This window comes from Lepidochelys kempii, chromosome 8, assembly GCF_965140285.1.
Source record: "Lepidochelys kempii isolate rLepKem1 chromosome 8, rLepKem1.hap1, whole genome shotgun sequence".
NCBI classification, from domain to species: Eukaryota; Metazoa; Chordata; order Testudines; family Cheloniidae; genus Lepidochelys; species Lepidochelys kempii.
Genome location: NC_136387.1, coordinates 102,390,990 through 102,399,297, shown reverse-complemented (window position 1 = coordinate 102,399,297; position 8,308 = coordinate 102,390,990).

Below are 8,308 nucleotides of genomic sequence, written 5' to 3'. Positions count from 1 at the left end.
CTTCAGCAGGAAAGGGAGGTGCTATCATTGTCCCCATTTTAAAGAGAGGGAAACTAAGGCACAGAGTGGGTACATGGCACATAAATCACAGATGGATGAGATGTACTAGCAAGCTGGGCTGGAGGAAGAGTTGAGAGAATAATTGATTTTTTTCAGTTCAGGGACTGAACTGAACAATCAGGAAATTGGTTTGGTTCAACCCCAAATTGAATTTCTTTCTCTGAAATGAAAATAACTTCTGGTTGAACACAACATTTTGTTCAACCCAAAATGAAACGCATTCAGGTTTTTAATTTTGCTGCAGGCCGTTTTCAGGTGTTTCCTCCTTTTCCTTGTATATAAAAGCAACGTTTCTACATGAAATGCCATTGCTAAAGGAAGATTTGAAACGCATCCTTTGAAAACGGCTGAAACAAACCATTCTGACTTTTTCAAAAAAGATTTTTTTAAAAACTATTTATCTAATCCATGAATCATTCTGATGCCCCTCCTGCCCCGAAAAAAACTCTACATTTTCAGCAAATTTACTACTTGCTCAAAAAATAGATTCGGTGAGCTCCAGCTGGAGGTAACCACAATAATAAGATACACGCAGTTCTTAGCCAGGCTGCTGCTTTCTCCAGGCAAGGTGCATCCTGAGCAGTGATCTGGGTGACAATTCAAGCCCTTGTTTAAAGGAAACTATTTGCTGCATTCACCCAGCTTTGCTCTTTAGAGAAGCCAAATGAGAGAACAATGTAGTTTTGTTACAATATTTTTTTTTCATGTGACCCTTGCTTTGGGTTTGCTGCTAGCATAACAGCAGGAGACATCTGGGTTTAATATGAGGTGTCTACAAACTCACCCAACATGGAAAAGGTGATTGGAATTAAAGGCTGGCAGAACAAATAAATCAGTCTCAGCCTCTCCAGAAACAGAAATGTGCTTTTGTAACAGTCCCCAGACCAGCTAATTTTGCCATGAGGAAGTAGGAGGGGAAATCATTAAAAGGGAATTGGGAAAATACCTGATAGGTTCAGTTTGTTGGTATTCTAAATGTAAAATCATTGCTCTTCCAAAGCATCTTTATGAGACAGCGAAGCTAGGTGACATTTGGGGCCCAACAGAGGTTCTGAGTAACCACAGCTGCTACAGGCTTGAAATGAATTGTGGATGCTCCTACTCTCTCAAAGCAGGGCCCTGTACGCCATTATGTGCATCTGCAGCAAAGAATTCCAGGGGCAGTAACAGCCCCGTTATTATATTCAGCCCAGTCCGTGCCGTGACCCAGTCTGGGCACACAAACACCTCTCTGATCACACTCAGATATGAGGTTTATAAGTGGGGAAGGGTGCAGTTTTCACCAGCGGGTGAGAACTGACTGTTGCCAATGTGCCCCATGGTAAGGTTAGTGGGTTGAGGGAAGGGTAAAATTCAGGATAAAGGGGTGCTCTCTCCATAGGCACTGACTCCTCCAGCCCTGGAGCACCCACGGGGAAAAAATAGTGGGTGCTCAGCCCCCTCCCCCCCGATCAGCTCCTCTCCCTCCCCCAGTGCCTCCCGCCCACTGCGATCAGCTGTTCAACAGCATGTGGGAGGCGCAGAAAGGGGCAGGAAGAGGCAGGGCAGGGGTGGGGTTTTGGGGGCAGGGGGTTGAGCGGCCCCCAGCAACTCAGAAAGACGGCGTCTCCGACTCTCTCTCTCACCCCCCTCCCCCCCAAAATGCTACCAGAGCCTTGAAGACAAAAGGGATTTCCAAAGCGCTCATTCCATTTCATGCGATTAGCTACCTCTTAACTGCACGGGCAAAGTGATCTGCTAAGTATGTGTCTTTCCTCCCTGAAAGGACATGGCTTTGTCCACCAGAAAACAGAGCCTGTGCCAGGAACTGCTTTCTCATCTTGTTACTGTGCTCTGCCCGTTGCCTGGTTTAATTTGCCCAGACTGTAATCTATTCAGCAAGATGCCCTGAATGCATCATGTCACAGCTGGGTATTTTGCAGGTGCTGCTCTTTGCGATGAGCAGAGATAAATCCATCAACGCCAAGGTTTGGGAGACATCCAGAAGGTTCTGGGACTGAGCCACAGGAGCCGGTGAGAAAATAATAAATATCAATGGCACGTTTTATGAGCAGCTTTCTGCTGTAACAGTCCAAGCACCTTGCAGACAGCAAAGCCACAGAACACATGACACACAGCGAAAGGCCGTGGACCATTCGGGGAGGTCCCGATCCTGAAACCATCTCCCAGCAGGCATTCGGCACCTCACTGCATCAGGCTCTGTCTCTTGCCATCTTCCTCCCACCTGTGGATGGTGAATCCAAGTAAAACTGATGATTCCTCTCCCTGCTGCCTGCCTACAGCAGAGGCTACCTCACTGGATTAGAGAGGTTACATGTCCCATGCCTCTCGGTTTTGGAGAGGGAGAATAGGGGTTGGTGCTTTTATATGGAGCATACTATATTGCTAAATCTTATTATAGGGCAAGTGCGGCTCTTGTCTTCCATTCAGAATAAATATAAAGAAGCCATTGTAATCACGGGGCTGAAACAACGGCAGGGGCACCCAAACTCGCAGGCCCGTGGAAAAGCTGGGCAGATGCTGAATCATGCAGATCCCGAGTTTCAGATGCAGGGGACAGGGCTTTGATTGGTGGAGCTAGTGTGTATGCACGCACACCAGAGAGAGGCAAGACAAAACGGAAGGAAGTCGGGCTGGGAGAGACAGCTTGGACAAGGCCGGTGTAGGACCCTGGAAGAACCTAAAGGAGTGCCTTCTGGGGCTGGAGAGGTTTGGGGTTGCAAGCAGAGAGACTATCCCCTGTTTTGATTCCTCCTGCATTCGCCGAGGCAGGACTTTGTAAGTGAACAAGACAGGATCAAAGAAAATATGAGATTCCATCATCAGTTTCTACTCCTCTCTGGAACATCCCACAAAGCCCCAAGCTTTGATTAGCTGCTCGGGTCAAAAGGGGTAACGATATGAAGAGGTAGACCAAGGGCTCACAGATAGCATATGGGAAAGTGAATCACACCTACTAGATTGTAAGCTCTTTGGAGATGGTACGACACCTTGAGCCATGGGGTGCTGGGCCATGACTGGGACTCCTAGGTGCTACCTCTATACAAATACTAAATACTACTCCCAAGGAGTAAGGGGGGTGCTTCTTTGTATATGTTTTGATGTGGGCCAAAACTGGAACCAGATACCCCACCAAACTTTTAGGGTTCCGATGAAATGGGACCCAGATCCCAACCTGCCCTGCCTTTGGTTTAAGTTCTGCAATGCAAAACTCAGCCTATGAGGTCTGGCCAAATCCATGTTTGCATAGAGGAGCCATCATCATATTTCCTCTCCCCTCCCCCCTCCCGCCCCCGACACACACACCCTCATGTCCCTACCAAACTTTGTGGGTTATACAAATGGGAACTGCCATGTGCATTGCTTTGTAAGACCCACCTGAGTGTTTAGAAAACCGCCTCCAGCACTGGGTTTTGCCAGTCTCCCTGGTCTACACATTTAGTAAAGTAAGCCCCAATAAGGATTTTTTTGGCTTCTACCCCAGTTCTTGCTGTTGCATGTAGAGTCCAAGTCATGGAGAGTGGTGACTGGAGAACTCCATGACCCCCTCCACATCACAGATCCATGCCCTGTAGTAACTATCTTTGCAGGACCAGAGACAGGGACACTGTGAGTGGGCTGTCACTATGGCAGCAGGGCAGCTCAAACATATTAGCATACAAACATAGCAGAGAAGGGACACAGGAGAGGCTTGGCTTACTTCTCCTTACCAAACCCAGCCTTCACTTTTGGGGGAGGGGAGGTTTCCATTTCCTATACCCTGCACCCAGTTCCCTTGTGCAAGGCTCTCGTTCAGGCTTTGCAGAGGATCCCAAGACGTGGCTGGAAGAGTCCCTTTAAATCTGCCTTGCTGCATCATGATCCTTCTGCGGGTGCTGGGCCTTGCGGGGTTAACAGGCCACACCAGGGCATGCATGGTGGGATTGGCAGACAGGGCTTCATGCACAGTGATCATGCGTGAAAGGAACAAGGGAGGATCTGGTTTTAAAAGGCAGCAGGGCAGGAATTAATCACTCATGGGGCTGGCTACCTTGGCCCTGATTCCGAGGTGGGGAAATAGCAAGAATGCTGCTGTTGACACATCTCTCCCAAAATGCCTGGCTGGGTAGATGATTGTTTAATGCTCCTCTTTAAGGTGGGCTGATGCTTCTGCTTCTGAGTGTTGCTAGAACAACTTGATAGCCCCTTACCTGGCCTTAATCAGCTTTAATTTAAGTGCAGGCTTTTATTTGTCAGAGGAAGCAAATGTTGGTACCATAAAACATTGATTCAAACTTTACTGCCTCTGCTCTGTGCAAAGGGATACAAATAATGCCCATGATTGCACCAATTAAGACATCAGGAAAACCCCTAGAGTTTGACTTTTGTTGTCAAGGTACTTCTTAGAGGCCAACCAAAGCAGATTGTTAAAGGCGAGAGGTTATGTCAGATGAGGATCCATTTCAGGTGTGGGGAGGGTGGAAATAATCTGCACCTGGGAAGGAATGGTGTGTTAAATTTTGGGAAAAGTCCCTTGTGAGTGAATTTAATGCTCATGACCAGTGACAGGAGGAAAGGCCTGGAGACTCACGCCATGCAGCCACTGAGGGGGATCAGTTGGGCAACAGGAGCGTAAGGTTCCCAGCCAGGGTCACTCAGACCCGGAGAAATCAGGTAGGGAGGTCTAACACACAGCCCCAGCAAGAGGGCTTCATACCACATTTCTAACCTAGCATTCCTGTGGGATACGTGAGACATGCAGAAGCCAGGATAGGGTGCCATGGCATAACAGATACAACGGGCACTCAGCTGGGATGATCTGTATAAACACATTTGCGGTTCTACCACTTCTGAGTGTTGCCGGCGCCCAGTGCCGAGAGGCTGAACAACAGCTTGAGTTGGTTCGTTACCCGGTGTGCTGCACCCAATAATCACAACGGGGTGGAGAAGCAGAAAAGTTTATTTGAAGCTTCAAAAAGGTACAGGGAGATTTGAATCTCAAATCCTGCACCCAGAGCAGGAAGTTACACAGGCTTTTTATACATCCTTTTTCCCAGCATACTTATCCAATAGCAAGCTGCCCCAAGTATCCATATAGCCAGCCAATCCAGTTCCCAGCTAGTTCCCTGGTTTTCTGTATCATTTGTTAAACTATACCATAAAGCTGCTTTATTCAGCATTGTTCTTCCATATCTCCCCTGTTTGGCCTTGCTTAGTTTCAGGCAGTCTGACTCTGCAACATATTGTTGCAGATTCTCAGTATAACTGCTGTGTGTGCCTCCAGGCGGGGGGGGGGGGGGGGGGGGCAAGGACACTTGGGCGTAGTACACAGAGCTGCTGCGAGTGCCTCCAGGCGGGAGGGGGGCCAAGGACACCGGGGCCTAGTGCAAGGGGGCTTCATTGACACTCGTGGTCTTCCGTCCCCTCGAGTTACCTAGTGGCCATGCCCCAGTGTCCCCAACATGAGCAATGGGACAATGATTATTTACTTTACAGTAATGCCCTGTGCTAGGCACTGTACAGACCGGGCCTGATCTAGCTCCAACTGAAGTCAATGGCGTAACTCGCGCGGACTTCAGAGGAGCAGCCCCACACTTAGTCACAGACAGTCCAGAACAGCTTACTCTGTGAAGGGACAAGGCAGAAAGGAGGTACAGCTATCCCCCTTTTACAGCTGGGAAACTGAGGCAGCAGGAGGCTAAATGATTAGCTCAAGACCATGCACGGACTTTGTGGCAGTCGGCAATTAGACCCAGATCTCCTGAGATCCAGTTCAGGGCCTTAACCACAAGACCTTTCTTCCTTTCTAATCATCCCAAACGCATACTGAAAAAAACTTTTGCCCCACGCTAAACGCATGTGTTCTCTGTTGTGCTCTCCCTCCACACAAACTTACATGTGTTGTGGGTGCCCATATACACACGCTCTCTCTCTCACACACACACACACGCACCCCCCCACATAAACTGACTGCATGTAAACACCCACCCCCACACATACTTTGTATGTGCACAGAGGTTTCCATTTCCATTGTCTTTACAGAAGTCCTTCACTGGAATCTAGTTGTATCTTTTCTTTGTTTCAATAACAATCCAAGCTGTACCAAGTTACTCACACGGGGGGGAGTCTTAGCAGGAGGCAGACAGATGGTATCACTTTCCCACAGGTAGCATGAATGTTTTGCTGTAAGTACTAATTTACTAACACAACATTTTATTAAAGAGCAGCTGAGCTCTCTCTGGAAATTTTGAAGAACTATTTTCTTCCTCTCTTGACCTTGCCTGTATTTCTCCTCCTGCTGCCTTAATTGCAGAGATTGCTTACAAGAAATTCTTCCCAGAACGCCTCCGTTGCTTGTTTCCCCACCTGCAATCCATATCCTCGGTCTGTGACACCATCATCATTTCCCCAGCAACCGCTTCCCCTTTGTGGGGGGAGGGATAGCTCAGTGGTTTGAGCATTGGCCTGCTAAACCCAGGGTTGTGAGTTCAATCCTTGAGGGGGCCATTTGGGATCGGGGCAAAAATTGGGGATTGGTCCTGCTTTGAGCAGGGGGTTAGACTAGATTGACCTCCTGAGGTCCCTTCCAACCCTGATATTCTATGATTCTCTCTGACAGCCACAGCCCGCTTTCTCTCCTCCACATTCTGATTTCACAGATATCCCAGCAGCACGGCCCAAGGAAACATGGCGATGCCGCGTCAAGGGACAGCCACAATTCCAAACAAACGCCCATTCATGGGCATTGCCAAAACCTCAACCCAGGGGTCTTGCTCCATCTCCTGACCCTCTTCTTCCACACCAACACCTGGGCGCCTCATTAATATAGACCAAGTTTCTTTCCTTTCCTTCACATCCCTCCTAAAAATAACTCCTGTTGCACCCTGTCGATGGGTCTGATCCTGACTGCAAGGGAAGCTGAAAGGTGCTCAGCACCTTACAGTATCAGGCCCTGTGTGCAGGGCTTAAATCCTCAGAGTATTTCCCAGAGTCCCCATGGTACCCCCAACATGGTATAAAAGCTCCAGGGCCCAGCAAGAGGGGATCTGGGCTTCAGTCACCGTGCTGGATGGGGTAGAGTTCGGCCTTCTGCCCTGTGGCAGGGTGGTGGAGCTAGGGGCTTCTGCCCTGCAGGGCAGCAGGGGTCTGGACTTCAGCTGAGGGGAAGCGGGGTCTCGGGGCTTTGGCCCCGTGGGGGTGGGGCACACCAAGGCTTGGGGCTTCAGCCCTGTGGTGGGGGCGCCGGAGCTTGGGGCTTCAGCCCCGTGGGTTTGAAAGTATTTACTGGAGCTCTGCTCCAGACAGCTCCAGTAGAATTTAAGCCCTGCCTGTGAGAGCTAACATAGAATCATATCCACCCACAACTCCTCTGTCTCCTACTTCGCAACTATTTGCATCACCTTGGACCAAGATTGTGTTAACTGTGCTACGTAAGTAGTAACCCTTAGCATTACACTTAAAGCATTAGGGAGGCAGTGTGGCCTAGTAGATAAACACCAGACTGGGACTCGGGATACCTGGATTCTATTCATGGATAGGCCACTGGCCTGCTGGGTGACCTTGGGCAAGTCACTGTACCACCCGTGCCTCAGTTTCCCCATCTTTAAAATGAGGATAATGATAGTGACCTTTGTAAAGCGCTCTAAGATCTGCCAGTGAAAGGGCCAGATACCAGCTTGGGATTATATTATTATTAGTGAATGATAATTAAACCAACCATATCACCTCCAACTTCTCAAACCCCTTCACAGCTTTCTGTCTCCTTCCACATCAGGCACCGTCTCTTTGTCTTCATGGTCAGTGCTCTACACAGCAGACACGAAGAGGCTGAATTATTCCTTCGCAGCAATTAAATTCTTTGTTGACAATGGCAGAGAAAGGGAACATGCATTAGCCTTACCTAGAGATTGCGGAGTCTGACTGATGGCCAGTCATGCCCCTGTAGCAGAGACTAGAGTGTAGGTGAATTACCAAGGCCTTGTTTAACCATTAAGCTCAAGGAAGCATCCTGCAGGATTTATGCAGCTTCCTTGGACTGAGATTAAGGTTCAGTGAGCAAATTCCCTTTGGATCCAGTGTACTGTACCGAACAGCCCACCAGACAGGGGGCGCCCAGTGGTGGGGAAGGTATTTTTGGTGTCATTTGCAAGCCCATAAACTAGTGCATTGTCTTCATAAATACAAAAAGAACAGGAGGACGTGGGGCACCTTAGAGACGAACCAATTGATCTGAGCATGAGCTTTGGTGAGCGACAGCTCACTTCCTCGG